This window comes from Heterodontus francisci, chromosome 1, assembly GCF_036365525.1.
Source record: "Heterodontus francisci isolate sHetFra1 chromosome 1, sHetFra1.hap1, whole genome shotgun sequence".
NCBI lineage: Eukaryota > Metazoa > Chordata > Chondrichthyes > Heterodontiformes > Heterodontidae > Heterodontus > Heterodontus francisci.
Genome location: NC_090371.1, coordinates 25166321 through 25186335, shown reverse-complemented (window position 1 = coordinate 25186335; position 20015 = coordinate 25166321). Strand labels below are relative to the sequence as shown.

The window sequence follows — 20015 nt, the reverse complement described above, 5'->3', positions numbered from 1 at the left end:
CGCCATTTCCCCACACTCTCTTGGCCAGTCTGGAGATAGCAGCAGACACCTTTCCCATGCGCTTTGTTGATGTCTGCATCGAGAGACAGGTTACTGGTGATAATTGAGCATAGGTAGGTGAACTCTTGAACCACTTCCAGAGCGTGATCGCTGATATTGAAGGATGGAGTATTTCTGACATCCTGTCCCATGACGTTTGTTTTCTTGAGGCTGATGGTTAGGCCAAATTTGTTGCAGGCAGCCATAATCCTGTCGATGAGTCTCTGCAGACACTCTTCTGTGTGGGATGTTAATGCAGCATCGTCAGTAAAGAGGAGTTCCCTGATGAGGACCTTCCGTACTTTGGTCTGCGCTCTAACAGGCAAGGTTGAACAACCTGCCATCTGATCTTGTGTGGAGGAAAATTCCTTCTTCTGAAGACTTGAACGCATGTGAGAACAGCAGGGAGAAGATGATCCCAAACAGTGTATCACAGAATAATACAGTGCAGAAGAGGCCCTTCGGCCCATCAAGTCTGCACTGATGCATTAAAGACTCCTGACTTGTCTACCTAATCCCATTTGCCAGCACTTGGCCCATAGCCTTGAATGTTATGACGTGCCAAGTGCTCATCCAGGTACTTTTTAAAGGATGTGAGGCAACCCGCCTCTACCACCCTCCCAGGCAGGGCATTCCAGACCGTCAACACCCTCTGGGTAAAAAAGTTCTTCCTCAAATCCCCCTTAAACCTTCCGCCCCTCACCTTAAACTTGTGACCCCTCGTAACTGACCCTTCAACTAAGGGGAACAGCTGCTCCCTATCCACCCTGTCCATGCCCTGCATAATCTTGTACACTTCGATCAGTGTAGGTACGAGAACACAGCCCTGTTTCGCGCCACTCAGGATAAGAAAAAGGCCTGATGAGGCACCGCTACGCTGAATTGTGCCTTTCATATTGTCATGGAATGAGGTGATAATACTTAGTAGCTTTGGTGGACATCCGATCTTTGCTAGTAGTCTGAAGAGACCACGTCTGCTGACGAGGTCAAAGGCTTTGGTGAGATCAATAAAAGCAACGTAGAGGGGCATCTGTTGTTCGCGGCATTTCTTCTGTAGCTGGCGAAGGGAGAACACTATGTCAATGGTGGATCTCTCTGCTCGGAAGCCACACTGTGCCTCAGTGAAGACACGCTCAGCCAGCTTCTGGAGTCTGTCCAAAACGACTCGAGCAAAGACTTTCCCCACTATGCTGAGCAGGGAGATTCCACGGTAGCTGTTGCAGTCACCGCGGTCACCCTTGTTCTAAAAGAGGGTGATGATATTAGCATCGTGCATGTCCTGAGGTACTGCTCCCTCATCCCAGCACAGGCAAAGCAGTTCATGCAGTGCTAAGAATATAGCAGGCTTGGCACTCTTGATGGTTTCAGGGGTAATGCCGTCCTTCCCAGGGGCTTTTCCACTGGCTAGATAATCAATGGCATCGCCGAGTTCAGATTTTGTTGGCTGTTCGTCCAGCTCATCCATGACTGGCAGAGACTGGGCTGCATTGAGGGCGGTCTTAGTGACATTTTCCCTGGAGTACAGTTCTAGGTAGTGCTCTCCCCAGAGGTCCATTTGCTTGCGTTGGTCAGTGATCGTGTTCCCTGATTTAGACTTGAGGGGGGTGATCTTCTTGATGGCTGGCCCAAAAGCTCTCTTAATGCCATCATAAATTCCTCTGATGTTTCCGGTGTTGGAGGCCAGCTGAATACGACTGCGTAGCTGTTGCCAGTAGTCATTTGTACAGCACCTGGCTGTTCTTCGTGCAGCGCTTCTGGCTACTTTAAGTGCTACGGATGTTAACCCGCTGGGGGCTTTCTTGTAGTTCAACAGTGCAATGCACTTAGCGGCTATGATAGGTTCCAGCTCTTCAAAGTGAGATTGAAACCAGTCTGCATTCTGCTTCTCACATTTGCCATAGGTGGTCTTGCTGAGTCATAGATGGCGTCTCTGATGTGGGCCCACTTGGTCTCTGCATCCCCTATAGGAGTGTTTTGAAGGGCTTTTTCAAGTGAATTTAGAAACTTATGCAACAGCTGTGGATAAGAAATTCTGCTAGTGTTGATGCGTGGGCAGCCCTTCTGCTTGGAGTGATGCAGCTTCTTTGGTTTGAGTCTAACCTTGCTGCACACCAGGGAGTGGTCGTGTCGCAGTCCGCACTGTGGAAGCTGCGTGTGATTTGGACACTGTTTATAGAGGCTCGTCTTGTGACGATGAGGTCCAGCTGGTGCCAATGACGTGATCTTGGTTGCCTCCATGAAACCTGGTGACAGGGTTTAGTGTGAAAGAACGAGTTGGTGATGCAGAGGTTGTGATCGGTACACAACTCCAGCAGTCTCTGTCCATTCTCGTTCATCCTTCCAATGCTATTGCGCCCAAGGCAGGAGGGCCATGAGTCATGGTCGGCCCCAACCCTGGCATTAAAGTCCCCCAGCAGGAACAAATGTTCGGTATTGGGAATGCTACTAATGATATTATGGAGTTCCTCGTAGAACTGGTCTTAAACTTCAGGTGTGGAGCAGAATGTTGGAGCACAGATGCTGAGTCAGTGTACAGGACCAGAGGTGGTGAGCAGTCGGATGGACAGTATGCGTTCCAAGCCATTTGAAGGTGGCTCTATCATGCTGAGCAAAGACTTTCATGCTGTCTTGGTTCTTCAGGATCCCTACCCTGCCAGAAGGTGGTGTAGTCTTGCTCTCTTAGAGATCCGCTCACAGGGAGGCATGTCTCCCGAAGTGCTGCAATGTCCACATAGAGTCTACTGAGCTCGTTGTTAATGGTGACGGTCTTCCGAGAATCGTTGATTTGTGTAAGGTCTTCCGACAGGCCAGGACACACAGTTCTGACATTCCAGCTTGCAAAACGAAGGGCTGTTACCTTATTTGTTTTTTTTGTCGTGCTGTTTGGTGCGGTGTTACAGTCCACTTGTCGGGCAATGACCCTGAGCTCCAAGCACCCATTGAAGCAGGTGGACTGTGGCGGGACAGAACCTTACTGACCGGGGGCTGCCCAGTTTGAGGCAGGCGGTAGCTGTCTAGTGAGATGTGATGATCTCTCCCACATCAAAGGCAAAGGCAACCTGTGGCGCTCAATCTCTACGCCAACTGAGCTAGACTTATAACCCGTAACTGCTGCCTTCCGTGTTGTTTTGGTCGCTGTGAGGTGACTATGGAGTGACCTCTCCATGGCGCATACCTGGGCGGACGTATGGAGGTTGAGTTGCCCAAGCGTTAAAACCCCCCTCTCGGCCTTCCTAGCGGGGTTCAAAGGAGTGCAGAGCACGACGTTTGGCACTGGTATGGCTGCAGGAACTGCCGGAAACATGCCAATGGTGACACATGACCACCTTCGGGATTCCGCTCCGGATTTTCTGTTAGGGTTTACTCCCTTAGCCTTGGTCTCTCCCGAAACGCCCACAAGGCAGTGGGGTTGTTAGGGCCCCTGCTCAGGGATAGGAGCTAACAAGTAAGCTGTGCGATTTCATGGAGGGAGAGAGAAGAGGGGAAAGGGGTGCGAGGGGTGCCACAGGGGACGGGGGGGGGGTGCGGGGGAGAAGGGGGGAGGCATCTGGCGGGGGTTGCAACCCTGTCAAGCGGGCCAGCCAACAGCCTGCGCGGCTTCCTCGATATCGGCATCCTCCAGGCTGACACTGTGCTCGTGGTTGCCATCCAGCTCACGGTGGAACTTCTTTCCCGGCTCCCAGCAGTGACAGCAGAAGGACAACCGAGACCGGATGAGGCCCTGAGCCTCGACGACAGCCTCATGGGCACTCAGATCGCCTTTCACGTCCCTGGCAGCGCCTTCCAGGTGGGCGCGTAGCCCACACAGTGGCCGCACCAGGACGAGCAGAACTCCACAACCCAGGCAAACAATGAGTTCCTCAGCAGATGATATCTATCGAGCTGCTACTTCAAAATACTACTATGGATGAGACATTAGAGGGGTGATAAAGGCACCCATGGAACATTAACATGCTGGGCTATGTTTTTACAAACTCCATGAGCTCTCCAAATCAAATACAGCATCAAATATCAGAAACCAGGACATACAAAAGCATGAAAAACAAACTTCAGGAAGAATGACGTGCCCTCAAATTAATGGAGTCTAGGAGCAAAAAATGGATTTTCACTTCTTGGTGGAGGAGTGGGAGGGCAGCAACAGGGATCAAGAATCTCTCATGTTCTGATAGGATTTCACCGTTAACAGTGGAATTACCTTGAAGTTCTGATAAGGGGATGCTAGGTTTAAATCTTCCGTCTGCCCTCCACCCAAGTGTGCTGGCCCAGTCAGTTCTGCTCTCATTTCTGTAGGGAAATTCAGGCTAGCCGAAAGCTGGCAAAAGAACCTGTAAAAGATCCCAACCCCTTAATGGAAAAGGTAAATCAATCCTGGAAGTGACCTGCTCATTGATGATAAAAAAAACTAAACAGCAGAGCCTGACTGCTTTATCCAGCTGTTACTTTTATGAGATCATAAGGTAAATAAGGAAGACCATTCAGTCCATCCTGCATCATCTAACGAGAAACAGCTTGCAGATCTGCATCACAGCATTCTGCTGTTAAAAGTATGCCTTGAAACCCTGGCTTCTCTCACCACCAGTGACATGGTATTCTAGCCACTGGTTTGAGGCAAGCACAATTCAGATGTGGAACAAAGCTTCTTCTAACTCTTGCTCTACTGAAGCGGGAGGACTGCATTGTTTATTCTAGTCCAAGTCCTCCGCAGATCACAACATACGTTTAAATTTTCCCACTTACCGACACGGTCAATCATATACTCTATTTTTCCCCAGAATAAAACACCCGAACCAGGTTTCGTTAATAAATAACAAAATTATCAGATCAAACAAGTCTTAACCAGTAATGAAGCAAAGCATAAAAACACAGATTGAAGTATAAAAGTTCCCTTTGTACCTTAACCCCTCACACACACATATAGTTAACCGGAAAAAAAGGGATTTTTTTGTTTTAGAGCTGTTACAAAACAAAAAGATATTAAAAAAAACCCTTGGGTGAAATGCTTGCTAACTCTTGAAGAAAAATGAGAAGATGTGGACAGATGTCCTTCGTTTTTGGTTTGATGTCCCAAATGCGTATAGATGGCTGCCGCTGGAATCTTCCGAGAGCAGTTCTTTTCAGGCGACGTTGAAGATCCGTTTGGGCAGCTTGCCAAGAAATGCAACAACAGAGGTTTCAGACAGGCCTTACAGCAGAAATGTGGCAACAGGGGCTTCAGTTGCCACACATTCGATATACTGGGTTTCTTCAAATACTGGAGGAAAGACGAGACTGATACACTGGACACGCCGGGTTTCTTTCAAAGGGAGAAAAGAGTTGAGCTGGGTTCCCTTGGCAGGCAAAAACCAGCTGTCATCCAAATAGTTTACACTCCAATTCACTGTCCAAAACGAAATCAAAATGATGTCACCAGAATCAAGCATCCTGACCCCTAAAAATCTTGACCTGTCACCTCTCTGTAAATATCTTCTCCAAATCAAAACAGGCTCCCTGTTGGTATTTTATCTGAAAACAGGTACCTTCCAGTCAAGTCTTGTTTACAAGCTAAGTCCAAGAACCTTCTGGTGTCATCTTTCAAAAAACACAAGTTTCAGCATCTCTTCAAGCTTCCCGATGAATCAATGTCCATAATTCAACTATAAGTCCTTAAAAACATATTTTACAAAATATAGAAGCACTCTCGTAACACTGTCTTCACCTGCTTTAACCCAAATTTGACAGAAGCACCCCTGACTGTACCAGTACGTCATTTCCATTTCTCACATCAGCCATTTTTGTAGGTCCTGAATCAGGCAAACCCATTCCTTGCTGAATATGTCCAGTTTTGTACTGTGATCTGTGTTGAGACAGCCCTACACTATTTCCTATAGTTATCTTTAGCCATCAGAGAAAGCCAACTTCAATCCATCAGCCTGAATTAGATTTAAACAGATCCTTGAGCATAAACCATTTCATTGCAGCTTAAACTGTGTAAAAAAGGCTCATGTTAGCCAATTAACAGGTACAGGAAAACAGCTTTTTAATTAAAAAAAAGTAAATTTGACCCTTGTCCCAAGAGCACTGGTCGTCTTAACAAATTTTGCTACCAATGCTTCACCAGAGATTAGTTACTTAAAGATCTTATTAGCTTGAAGAGCATTGTTATTTAGTTACTGCCAATCACTGTCAGTAACCATCCCAGGGAAAACTTCTCTCAATAATAAAGCACTTGTGTAAAATGAATTATGCAGTACAGAGGAAGCCTACTGTGCCTGCACCAATGCTAACTCTTCAAATAGAGTTGCAGTATAATCCAATTTCAATGCTTGTTCCTGTAAGGAAGGCTGCTATCTTACTGTTGTACAAGGGAACACAACTTTATAAAGACACTGCCAGGTTCCAAATCGAGAATCCTCCTTGCATGAGACAGATGCTTTAGGCCACGATGTCACGTACCAAACCATTTAAATTAAAACAGCAGCAGTGCAGAATTATAGCAAGATTATTTTACAAGTGACAAATTTTAATGCGTGTTTTAATAGATTTCAAGTCACAACTAAAATATATCACTCAATCAGGTGCCAAATAAAAGCAGCAGGTTTCTTTTGACATTATATTGCAAGCGCTAATGACTTGGGAGATATAGTGTACCCCTGCCATTACCTCTGCTCCACTAGCATCGCAAAACAGCACTGCTTATACAGGATTGTGAGGCATTTGTATGCATGTGCATGCCAATGCTTTCTGACAGTGCTATTATCTGTTTACCCAAATGGTTTATATTAGTCTTTTGGGTGCTGAATTTCTGAAAATACTCGGCATATAAAACACTGTTTACCACACATCAAGTTTTGTTTAACCACTGGAGTGCTGACGATGCCAAGTACAACATATACATCAGCTGTGATTTGATGAACGTTTATTTTTTTCAAAATAGATTTTTATATTAGCCTGACGGCATTGAGCTCTTGCTACAATGCTGTTCCATCAGCACAGCCAGACCCTGTTGTCCCTTGCCGAATCTTATGCCACGTGCAAGTCTAACCTGGGAGGGGAAACAGGCTATTTTGCAATGGTGGGCTGCGTGGAAACATTTTCCAACTTTGGTCACCAGATAGGAATTGAGAGTGGGAAATCTGGCTGAGTGGCACCCTTTCCCCTGCACCTCCTCACGCCCACCAGGGCGTACCGAGTTCTCAACCAGTACCTTAATTGCTGTGTCAGCTGATATCAGCTAACTCAGGCAGCAAAGGAATACATCTCAGGGACCTTTGAAGTATTTCCTGAAAAACCAATATTCCTTTATGTCAGCTATGCCCAGAGTAATTCCTTTATTCAATCTTGCCCTTTTCTGCAGCCTCTTGAAATCCAAGCATGACATCATCAATTCATTATTACTACACTGAGTTCATCGATTCTCCTACCCTTTTAAATTTTGGTGGTAGCGGGGGGGGGGAAAGAGGAGCAATAGCTTGCATAATTGGCCCTGGGTTCATTGTGCCTTTTTTTTAAAAAAAGGTTATGAAAATTAAGCAACAAACCAAAATAAAATCATTCGAGACGGACTTCAGAAATGAGCTTGGTGGTGCGGATCTCTACTACCTACGACTAGGGCAGCAAGTGCATGGGAAGACCACCTCCAAGTCACATACCATCCTGACTTGGAAATATATCACTGTTCCTTCATCATTGCTGGATCACAATCTGGAACTCGTCATCTAACCGCACTGTGGGAACACCTTCACCACACAGATTGCTGCAGTTTATGGTAGCAGCCCACCACCCCCTTCGCAAAGGTCACCATGGACAGGCAACAAATGCAGGCCTTGTTAGCAACGCCCACATCCTGCGAATGAATAAGTAAACAGGTCTGCACACTCTACAGTAAAAGTAAACAATGCTATTCGTTCAAGCAGCTTCAGAAAATAATGACTCAGCCGTTCCAACTTTATGCAAAAAACATGACCTGCTCTAACAGATTTGCAATACCCATTAAAAATCCTTTTGCAGGATTAGAACAATTTATGGGTAGACTCATTCAGTAATACTAAAGTATGTCAACAGAACAGCAACATAAAGATACAAATGAACAATTCAAATGGCAAGATAAAAAAAAACAGAAGCATCACTGCTTGCAATGAAGTCATGGTCCATTTATTGTCAGCAGAGTAGTCAGGATCAAGAATAAGTGTGTGCCTCATTAGGGTGATCAGTGAAAACTTTTCCAACAAGTAGGAAAATTCCTATCCCACAAAATCATGAGTCACTGGTAGAACATATACTTCAGCACAGGTTTTTCAGAAACAAGACGACTGATAATAAGGTTATAGTGTCATAGAGTCGTACAGCATAGAAACAGGCCCTTCAGCCCACCGCGTCCATGCCGGCCATAATGCCTATCTATACTAATCCCACCTGCCTGCATTAATTCCATATCCCTCTATGCCTTGCTCATTCAAGTACTTGTCCAGATGCCTCTTAAATGTTGCTACTGTTCCTGCCCCCGCCACCTCCTCAGGCAGCTCATTCCAGATACCCACTATTCTTTGTGAGAAAAATTAACCCTTTGATCCCCTTTAAACCTCCTTCCTCTCACCTTAAATCTATGCCCTCTAGTTTTACTCACCCCTACCATGGGAAACAGACTCTGGCTATCTACCCTATCTATGCCTCGCATAATTTTATATACCTCTATCATGTCCCTTCTCAGCCTCCTTCACTCCAGGAAACACAGACCCAGCCTATCCAATCTCTCTTTATAACTCAAGCCCTCCAAACCAGGTAACATCCTTGTGAATCTTTTCTGCACCCTCTCTAGCTTGATCACATCTTTCCTGTAGTGCGGCGACCAGAACTGTACACAGTACTCCAAATGTGGCCTAACCAACGTCATGTACAACTGTAACAGGACGTTCCAACTCTTGTACTCAATGCCTCGGCCGATGAAGGCAAGCACACCATACGCCTTCTTCACCACCCTGTCTGCCTATGTTGCCACTTTCAGGGAACTATGTACTTACACCCCAAGGTCTCTCTGCTCAACAACACTCCCCAGGGCCCTGCCATTCATTGTATATGTCCTGCCCTGGTTTAACTTCCCAAAATGCATCACTTCGCACTTGCCTGTGTTAAATTCTATTTGCCAATCCCTTGCCCACTTTCCCAGTTGATCTATATCTTGTTATAACCTTAGACAAGGTTTAGCAACTGAAGCTGCAAGAAAACTCCCTAAAGGGTGATGATATCCCTTTATAAGTATGAAGTAGTAGAACACTAATCCAGACTGCAGAACATCAGAGCAGATTTACTGGAATGGCAGCAGGGATGAGGGACTTCACTTAGATTTTAGATTTTTTAGATTTAGAGATACAGCACTGAAACAGGCCCTTCGGCCCACCGAGTCTGTGCCGACCATTAACCACCCATTTATACTAATCCTACACTAACCCCATATTTCTACTACATCCTCACCTGTCCCTATATTCCCCTACCACCTACCTATACTAGGGGCAATTTATAATGGCCATTTTACCTATCAACCTGCAGGTCTTCTTGGCTGTGGGAGGAAACCGGAGCACCCGGAGGAAACCCATGCAGACACAGGGAGAACTTACAAACTCCACACAGGCAGTACCCAGAATTGAACCCGGGTCGCTGGAGCTGTGAGACTGCGGTGCTAACCACTGTGCCGCCCACTTATGTGGAGATACCAGATAAGCCAGGAATTGTTCTCCTTACAGCAGAGAAGGTTAAGTGGGAATGTAATGGAGGGTGTTACGCCAATGTGCTTTGTTGAATTATAATTTTCTTTGGTCCACTGACTGGAGATCTGACTTTACATATTTTTTTTTAGAAGAAATTTAACAACAACATTTAGAGAACAGGATGACTGCTGGCAGCTTAAAATAATCACCTAGTTTCCTACACTGTATCCTGAACTGCAAAATTCTGAGGTGCAGAGGGATCTAGGTGTTCTAGTGCACGAGTCACAAAAAGTTAGTATGCAGGTACAGCAAGTAATAAAGAAGGCTAATGGAATGCTCTCCTTTATTACGAGAGGGATTGAAAATAAAAGTGAGGATGTTATGCTTCAGTTAGACAGGGCTTTGGTGAGACCACATCTCGAATAGTATGTACAGTTTTGGTCTTCTTATTTAAGGAAGGATGTAAATGCGTTGGAGGTGGTTCAGAGGAGGTTTACTAGATTGATACCTGGAATAAGCGGGTTGTCTTATGAGGAAAGGTTGGACAGACTGGGCTTAATTTCACTGGAGTTTACAAGGGTGACGGTAGACCTGAGTGAAGTTTATAAGATCCTTAACGGTCTTGACAAGGTGGATGTGGAAAGGATGTTTCCTCTTAGAACCATAGAAAAAGTACAGCACAGAAGGAGGCCATTCAGCCCATCCTGTCTGCGCCAGCCGAATAAAATATCCGCCCAAACTAATCCCACCTTCCAGCACCTGGTCCACAGCCTTCCAGATTACAGCACCTCAGGTACAGAATTGAGGGTCTCTGCCTCCACCACCATTCCTGGCAGCAAATTCCAGACACCCACCACCCTCTCAGTGAAAAAGTTTCCCTTCATGTCCCCTCTAATCCTTCTACCAATCACCTTAAATTTGTGCTCCCGGTAACTGGCCTCGCTGCCAGGGGAAACAGGTCCTTCCTGTCCACTCTATCTAGGCCCCTCATAATTTCGTACACCTCAAACAACTAACCCCTCAGCCTCCTCAGTTTCTAGGAAAACAACCCTAGCCGATATAATCTTTCCTCATCACTGCAACCTTCAAGCCCTGGCAACATTCTTGTAAATCTCCTCTGAACCCTCTTCAGAGCAATTATTTCCTTTCTGTAATGTGGTAACCAGAACTGCAGGCAATACTCCAGCTGTGGCCTAACTAACGCTCTATACAGTTACAGCATCACATCCCTGCTTTTGTGCTCTATACCTCAGCCAATAAAGGAAAGCAATACATATGCCTTCTTCACCACTCTACCCACCTGTCCTGCCACCTTCAGGGACATGCACTCCAAGATGTCTCACTTCTTCTACCCCTCTCAATATCATCCCGTTTATTGTATATTCCCCCACTTTATTTGCCCTCCCCAAATGCATTACCTCATATTTGCCCTTTTTCTGCCCACTCAACCAAAATATTGACATCATTCTGGCGTCCACGGCTTTCCTCCTCACTATTAACTAATTTTGTGTCATCAGAAAATTTACCAATCATGCCACCTACATTTAAATCCAAATCATTATTTACCACAAACAGCAAGGGACCCAACACTGAGCCCTGTGGAACACCACTGGAAACAGCTTTCCATTCACAAAAACATCCGTCGACTACTACCCTGTTTTCCTGGTCCTGAACCAATTCTGGATCCAACCTGCCACCTTCCCCTGTATCCCATGGGCTTTCATTTTACTGACCAGTCTGTCAAATGCCGTACTAAAGTCCATGTAAACCACATACACTGCATTACCCTCATCATTCCTCCTTGTCACTTGCTCAAAAAACTCAATCAAGTTAATAAGACATGACCTTCCCCTAACAAATCCATGCTGACTATCGCTGATTAATCCATACCTTTCTAAGTGACAGTTTATCCTGTCCCTCAGAATAGATTCTAACAATTTATCCATCACTGAGGTCAGACTGACTGGCCTATCCCTTGCACCTTTTTTTAAACAAAGGTACAAAGTTCACAGACCTCCGATCGCCTGGTATCTCGCCTCTATCTAGTGAGAATTTGAAAATGATCCACAGCGCATCCACTATTTCTTTAACAACTTGGGACTTGGTCCTGGTGATTTATCCATTTTCAGGGATGTCAGACCCTCAAGCACTTCCTCTCTCATTATGCTCACCGTATCTAATATTTCACACTCCTCCTCTTTAACTACAATGTTTGCATCAACCATCGCCTTTGTGAAGGCAGAGACAAAAAACTCATTCAGAACCCTGCCCACATCTTCTGCATCCATGCATAAGTTCCCCTGTACATCTCTGAAAGGCCCTACCCTTTCCTTGGTTATCCTCTTGCTCTTAATATACTGATAGCACATCTTTGGGTTTATCACCTCTTGTGGGCGAGTCCTAAATTAGGGGGCACTGTTTTAAAATTAGGGGTCACCCTTTTAGGACAGAGATGAGGAGAATTTTTTTCTCTGAGGGTTGTGCCTCAGAAGGTGGTGGAAGCGGGGTTGTTGAATATTTTTAAACAGAGGTAGATTGATTCCCTTGCCTAACAAGAATCTAAGGTTATCGGGAGTAAATGGGAGTGTGAAATTCGAGACACAAACAGATCAGCCACGGTCTTATTGAATGGCAGAGCAGGCTAGAGGGTCCGAATGGCCTACTTCTGTTCCTAATTCGTATCTTTGTATTGCAAAGGACTGAGGGGCAAAAGACGAAATGTCTGTGCATTTCCCAGCAAGAACCAAGACCCAGTAAGTTTAAAGGAACTACCTGTTCCTTCAGCAAGCACAGAAATACTGCTAACTGCTATGTTTGAATCACTGAGTGACTGTCATGTGACAAGCCCCTCACCATCTGCTGTTTTAAGCTGGTCCCTCTCTCTCTCTCTCTCTATTTCAGCTTGAAAGCTTTCAAATACTGCTTGTTCACTGACCACCATTGCATACTTCTGCTTCAATCTGAAAACCCATTGGAGGAAATCATCCACATGGCTGTCTCCAAAGAGACTCACCGAACTAGTCAGCTACCTCTTCAAACTAAAAGCCTCAGGACCATTGCATTCAGCTAGAAGTCAGCTGAATCAAACTCCACAGACTGTATACCTTTTTTTATGGACTCTTAACTCAACCAATCCACCTTTCCTCACTCTGTAACCTATTTGTGTGTGTGTGCAAACCTCTAGTGTGAGAGTGAAGGTTGGCACGTTGTTTATTATTTTATTAGTCCGGTTTAGGTACAATAAAGTTAACCTCTTGCTTTGCTAACTAAAGAAAACCTGTCCAATTGGTTCTTGTTATGATCATAGCAAGTAAGTAATCAAACACCTACTGAATTAGCTAGTACATCCACTTTAAGAAAGAATTATACTTGTTGTGGTCTAACAAGGAGAGGGAAAAGAGAATGAGCACACAGGCAGCAGATGGAATTTAATACTGACAAGGGTGAGGTGATGCATTTTGTCAGAAGGAATAGGGAAAGGCAATGTAGACTTATTTGGACAGTTCAAAAGCATGTGTAGCAACAGAGAGACCTGGGGGTGCATGTGCATCCATCTTTGAAGGTGGCAGGACATAGAGAGAGTGGTTAGGAAAGAATATGGCATCTTGGGCTTCATAAATAGAGGTATTGCATACCAAAGCAGGGAAGCTATGCTGAACCTTTATAAAACTCTTGTTAGGCCCCAACTAGAGTAATGCATCCAGTGCTGGTCACCACACTTTTGGAAGGATGTGAGGGTTCTTGAGAGGGTGCAGAGGATATTTACCAGAATGGTTTCAGGGATGGGGCATTTTAGTTACAAGGTTAATTTGGGAAAGCTAGGGTTGTTCTCCTTCGAGCAAAGGAGATTAAGGGGAGATTTAATAGAAATGTACAAGATTATGACAGGCTAAGATAAGTGAGACAGTGAAAAGATTTTCCCATCAACTGATGGTACAATAACTAGGGGATACAGTTTGAAGGTCTTGGGCAAGAGAGCAGGGGGTATATGAGGAAGAACTTTTTTACGCAACAGGTGCTAATGACTGGAGCTCACTGCCCATAAGGCTGGTGGCGGTGGACACTATCAATGACTTCAAAAGGAAACCGAATGGTCACTTGAAGGAAATAAACTTGCAAGGCGACAGGGATCGAGTGGGGAGTGGGACTGACTGGATAGTTCCTTGGAGAGCAGGCATGGACTTGATGGGCCAAATGGCCTCCTCCTGTGCCATAAATGACTCTGTGACTCTCTGCCCTGAAAATGGTAGTTCAATGGCTCATTCCAAGGACAGTTTTTCTGACAATGCAGCAGCACCTCAACAGTCCAGTGAAGTGTTAACCTGGATGATGTGCTTAAATCCTCAGACTTAAATTCAGTCTGACTCAGAAATGAGTGTGTTACCAACTGAGCCAAGTTGACGTTAGCATTTTAAAAAGAGCTCCTTTGAAGTCCTATTTGAAGTGAGTTTGAGTAGCCTTGATCCAATTCTTCATGTGCATGTGCTCAAGCACTAAAATGTTGTTACTTCAACACTAAATGGTTCTAAATTGGCAATCACACAGAGCTGCCACAGCATGGCTAACATGGAGAACAGGAAAAACGTCATATTAATGCAGCTACAAATTAGGAGGCTGATGCACACCACAGGAAGCTTGACTGCACCTAAACCTGACCTGGGAGTTTTCAAACCTAACAATAAATGCTCAAAATAGAAAATGTATCTTCGATCACACCCACAAGTGACTAGCTCCAACCAGCCAGACCTTTGAGACCCTATCCTTGCCTTGAGATTTAGCTAAGCCTTTGGTAACAAATCCAGATAAATAGAAATGCAAACAACATTTGGTAACTGCTTGTAGATACATATTTTATGCCTTAGTGGTATTTCAAATGGTAAAACAGCATCTTTGGCTTTGCTTTGAGTTTAAAATATTAAGTAAACATATTACATGAATACTGAACAGGCAATTATTCAGACTGCGATGGCTTACTGAACTTTTGTGTAGACTAAATAATAAAAATCAAAACTCAAAAACTAATCTTTTGAAAATTACTTTTAAAAGCAGTTTTTATCCTGCCTTTCACAAATATTAATGTGCTTATCAGAGTTTCCAAAAGCTTACTTAAATTTCTGTTCTCGGTTGGATTTTTAAAAACTAATTTGAACAGATTGCTTCCTGGAAAAATGCGACTGGAACTTCCTGGATTTTAGATTTCAGAGACCAGGAACTCAAAAACGAAATGTCAAAATTCCAAGTCAACCAAAAGAGGTTAGAATATCTTGTTTGGAAAAAAAAGGGTTCCTGACATGACTTGCAAAGTAGAGAGGAGAAATTGGACTTTTGGGAAACTTGGACTGCTTTATCAAAGTCAAGGGGCTGGAAAAACTGTTGCAGCTTTGTTACAATGGCATCATTCTCACGGGACTAGCTGAGTTGCTATTGCAGAGAGCCGGCACGGATGTGATGGGCCGCATGGACTCCTTCGGTGCTGTAACCATTCTATAATTCTATGATAAAGCACTTAAAGTCATGCAAAAATCATTCAAAAAAAGGGATCATCTGTTACCTTGCCTAGAGATGTGACTTGGTCTTGGTCAACTGACTGTTGCTTCTTGATCACACACACGCCCCACATTAAGTTGGAGGTCAACAATGAAAATTGCAAGAGAAAATAAAATCCATCGCCGGTTACTACTCACTACAATAAACACTTAAGTGATATATTAAGAGCAAGACCTCCATTAACGGCTGTTAACTACCACAGAGGGATTAATAAAATCAGCTGCTCTGAAGGCATATTTGTATGTAAAGTGGACAGCGCATCGGCTTATGTCTTAAAACTGTTTTGTAGCATTATTGATTTTAATTAACAAGCTGGTTTTGCAAAGGCGTATTTGAGAATTTTTTTAAAACTTGCATCACTATTTACTTGTCTTTAACTTTTGAATTGAGTGAAATATGTAAAGCAACAAGTTTACAAAGCTTCAATCAACAGGATTAAAGTTCCTTTAATTTTAGCAGTAAAATTCAAACTTAAGAATTCATAAATTCTGTGCTGTAAAAATAACTTAAAAACAAACATTAATATGATTAAATGAATTGACATGCACAATACTGCTTTCAATGACGTTTGCAAAGCAGTTAAATGCCACTTAGATGATCAAAACCAACAAAACAGATAAGGAGTTTTACTATCTCTGGACAGCCAAATGCCAAATTATTAGCAGCGTTCAAGCTATATTAAAACAGATTCAGTTGACATCTGTTGAAAACACATGCACCACTGGCTTTTAAATAGAACTATATTCCAAAGTGCTTCACAGAAGCCTAATGAGAAAAAAAAAAATCAGGACAGGCATTATGGAGGGGTAACTGAAAGATTGGTCAAAGAAACTGAAGGCTCTTTGAAGGAGAAATGCAAAATGGAGAGGTTTAAGGAGTGAATTCCATAATTTAGGAGCCGAGAGGCCTGAAAGCACAGCTGTCAATGGCAGGTTAAGGAGATGCACAAGGCCAGGGTTGGAGAAATGAGAGTTCTTGGGGGGTGGGGGGTTAAGCGGCAGAGAACTTGAGAGATTGGGAAGGATGAAGCCATGAAGGGATTGGAATACAAGAAGATAAGGTTTAATTTTTTTTAAATATATTCATTCATGGATGTGGGCATCGCTGGCTAGGCCAGCATTTATTGCCCACCCCGAATTGCCCTTGAGAAGGTGGCGGTGGGCTACTTTCTTCAACCTCTGCAGTCCTTGGGATGTAGGTACACCAACAATGCTGCTAGGAAGGGAGTTCCAGAATTTTGACCCAGTAACAATGAATGAATGGTGATATAGTTCCAAGTCAGGATGGTGTGTGGCTTGGAGGGGAATTTGCAGGTGGTGGTGTTCCCAAGCATCTGCTGCCCTTGACCTTCCAGGTGGTGGAGGTCACAGTTTGGAAAGTGATGTCGAAGGAGCCCTGGTGAGCCGCTGCAATGCATCCTGTATACGGTGCCACTGTGTGACAGCAGTGAATTAAGGTGGTGGATGGGGTGCCAATCAAGCAGGTTACTTTGTCCTGGATGGTGTCGAGCTTCTTGCACCCATCCAGGCAAGTGGAGAGTATTCCATCACACTCCTGATTTGTGCCTTGTAGGTGGTGGACAGGTATTGGGGAGACAGGAGGTGAATTACCCGCTGCAGAATTCCCAGCCTCTGACCTGCTCTTGCAGCCACAGCATTTATGTGGCTGGTCCGTTCAGTTTCTGGTCAATGGTAACCCCCCCAGGATGTTGAGTGGGGGATTCAGTGATGGTAATGCCATTGAACCTCAAGGGGACATGGTTGGAAGCTCTCTTTTTTGAGATGGTCATTGCCTGGCACTTGTGTGGCACCAAGGTTACTTGCAACTTAATCAGCCCAAGCCCGGACATTGTCCGGGTCTTGCTGCATCTGGACACGGGCTGCTACAGTATCTGAGAAGTCGCGAATAATGCTGAACATTGTACAATCATCAGCGAACACCCCCACTTCCGACCTTACGATGGAGGGAAGGTCATTGATGAAGCATCTGAAGATGGTTGGGCCTAGCACACTACCCTGAGGAACTCCAGCAGTGATATGCTGGGACTGAGATGATTGACCTCCAACAACCACAACCATCTTCCTTTGCACTAGGTATGATTCCAATCAGCAGAGCGATTTCCCCGATTCCCACTGACTCCAGTTTTGCTGGGGCTCCTTGATGCCATACTTGGTCAAATGCTACCATGATGTCAAGGACAGTCACTCTCCTGTCACCTCTGGAGTTCAGCTCTTTTGCCCATGTTTGGACCAAGGCTGTAATGAGGTCAGGCGCTGAGTGGCCCTGGCGGAACCCAAACTGAGCGTCAGTGAGCAGGTTATTGTTGAGAAAGTTCCGCGTGATAGCACTGTCTACAACCCCTTTCATCACTTTGCCGATGATTGGGAGTGGAACGATAGGGCGGTAACTGGCCATGTTGGATTTGTCCTGCTTTTTGTGTACAAGACATTTGTGTACAAGACAATTGCCTGGGCAATTTTCCACATCGCTGGGTAGATGCCAGTTTTGTTGATGTACTGAAGCAGCTTGGCTAGGGACACAGCTAGTTCAGGAACATGTTGTCAAGTCTTTGCAGTATACAGTGCCTTCAACCATTTCTTGATATTTTATTTTATTTATTTATTTAGAGATACAGCACTGAAACAGGCCCTTCGGCCACCGAGTCTGTGCCGACCAACAACCACCCATTTATACTAATCCTATATTAATCCCATATTCCCTACTACATCCCCACCATTCTCCTACCACTTGCCTACACTCGGGGCAATTTACAATGGCCAATTTACCTATCAACCTGCAAGTCTTTGGCTGTGGAGGAAACCGGAGCACCCGGCGGAAACCCACGCGGTCACAGGGAGAACTTACAAACTCCACACAGGCAGTACCCAGAACTGAACCCGGGTCGCTGGAGCTGTGAGACTGCGGTGCTAACCACTGCGCCTCCCATGGAGTGAATCAGATTGGTTGAAGACTGGCATCTGTGATGCTGGGGACCTCAGGAGGAGGCAGAGATCGACCAGATATTCGGCACTTCTGGCTGAAGATGGATGCAAATGCTTCAGCATTGTCTTTTGCACTGATGTGCTGAGCTCCCCATCATTGAGGTTAGGGATATTTGTGGAGCCTCCTTCTCCTGTCAGTTGTTTAATTGTCCACCACCATTCACGACTGTTTCAGGCATGACTGCAGAGTTTAGATCTGATCCGTTGGCTGTGGGATTGCTTAGCCCTAACCATCACATGCTGCTTCTGTTGTTTATCATGCTAGTAGTCTTGTGTTGTAGCTTCACCAGACTGACACTCATTTTTAGCCTGGCGGACAGCCATAAAGGCGGGGCTAAAGAGTGGCGAGTTGAACAGACCTAGCTGTTGGCAGGAAAAAAAAGACAGAAGCGCAAGGAGACAGCCAACTGTGTAACAGCCCCAACAACCTATTTTATCTGCAGTGCCTGTGGAAGAGTCTGTCACTCTAGAATTGACCTTTATAGCCACTCCAGGCACTGCTTCACAAACCACGGACCACCTCCAAGCGCTTACCCATTGTCTCTCGAGACAAGGAGGCCAAAGAAGAGAAGATGCTACTCCAGGCATGCCCTTCTGCACTCTTCATTGAAGCAGGTTGGCCCCTCCGGCATGATGGTAATAGTAGAGTGGGGGATATGCCAGGCCTTAAGGTCACAGATTGTGGTTGAAAACAATTATGCTACTGCTGATGGCCCACAGCGCCTCATGAATGCCCAGTTTTGAGTTGCTAGATCTGTTTGAAATTTATCCCATTTAACATAGTTGCAATGCCACACAACACGATGGAGGGTATCCTCAATGTGAAGGCAGGACTTCGTCTCCACAACGACTGTGCAGTGGTCACTCCTACCAATACTGTCAAGGACAGATGCATTTGCGACAAGTAGATTGGTGAGGACGAGGTCAAGTAGGCTTTGCCCTCTTGTCGGTTCCCTCATCACCTTCCACAGACCCAGTCTAGCAGCAATGTCCTTTAGGACTCGGCCAGTTCGGTCAGTTGTGGTGCTACCGAGCCACTCTTGGTGATGGACATTGAAGACTCCACCCAGAGTATATTCTGTGCCCTTGCTATCCTCAGTGCTTATTCCAATTGGAGTTCAACATGGAGACGCAGAGTCAGCAGCCAAGGAGGGGCAGTAGGTGGTAATCAGCAGCTTTCCTTGCCCATGTCTGGCCCGATGCCATGAGACTTCTTGGGGTCTGGAGTCAATGTTGAGGACTCCCAGGGAAACTCCCTCCCGACTGTATAACACTGTGCCGCCACCTCTGGCGAATCTGTCTGCCGATGGGACAGGACATACTCAGAAATGGTGATGGTGGTGTCTGGGACATTGTCTGTAAAGTATGATTCCGTGAGTATAACTATGTCAGGCTGTTGCTGTTTACGCTGTGGGACATCTCTCCCAATTTTGGTGCAAGCCCCCAGATGTTAGTTAGGAGGACTTTGGAGATTCTACAGGGCTGGGTTTGCCACTGTCATTTCCAGTGCCTAGGACGATGCAGGGTGATCCGTCTGGTTTCATTTCTTTTCTTAAACGTCGTAGCAGTTTGATACAACTGAGTGGCTTGCTCGGCCATTTCAGAGGGCAGCTAAGAGTCAATCACATTGCTGTGGGTCTGGAGTCATATGTAGGCCAGGTCAGGTAAGGGCAGCAGATTTCCTTTCCTAAAGGACATATGTGAACCGGATGGGTTTTTACAACAATTGACAATGGTTTCATGGTCA

The 20015-nt window shown here is 45.2% G+C and overlaps 1 protein-coding gene across 2 annotated transcripts in view; it reads right to left on the bottom strand.

Annotated features, from left to right (window-relative positions):
* atrn (attractin) overlaps positions 1-20015 on the bottom strand; it is a 481933-nt gene that overhangs the window by 115461 nt on the left and 346457 nt on the right. The window lies entirely within an intron of this gene.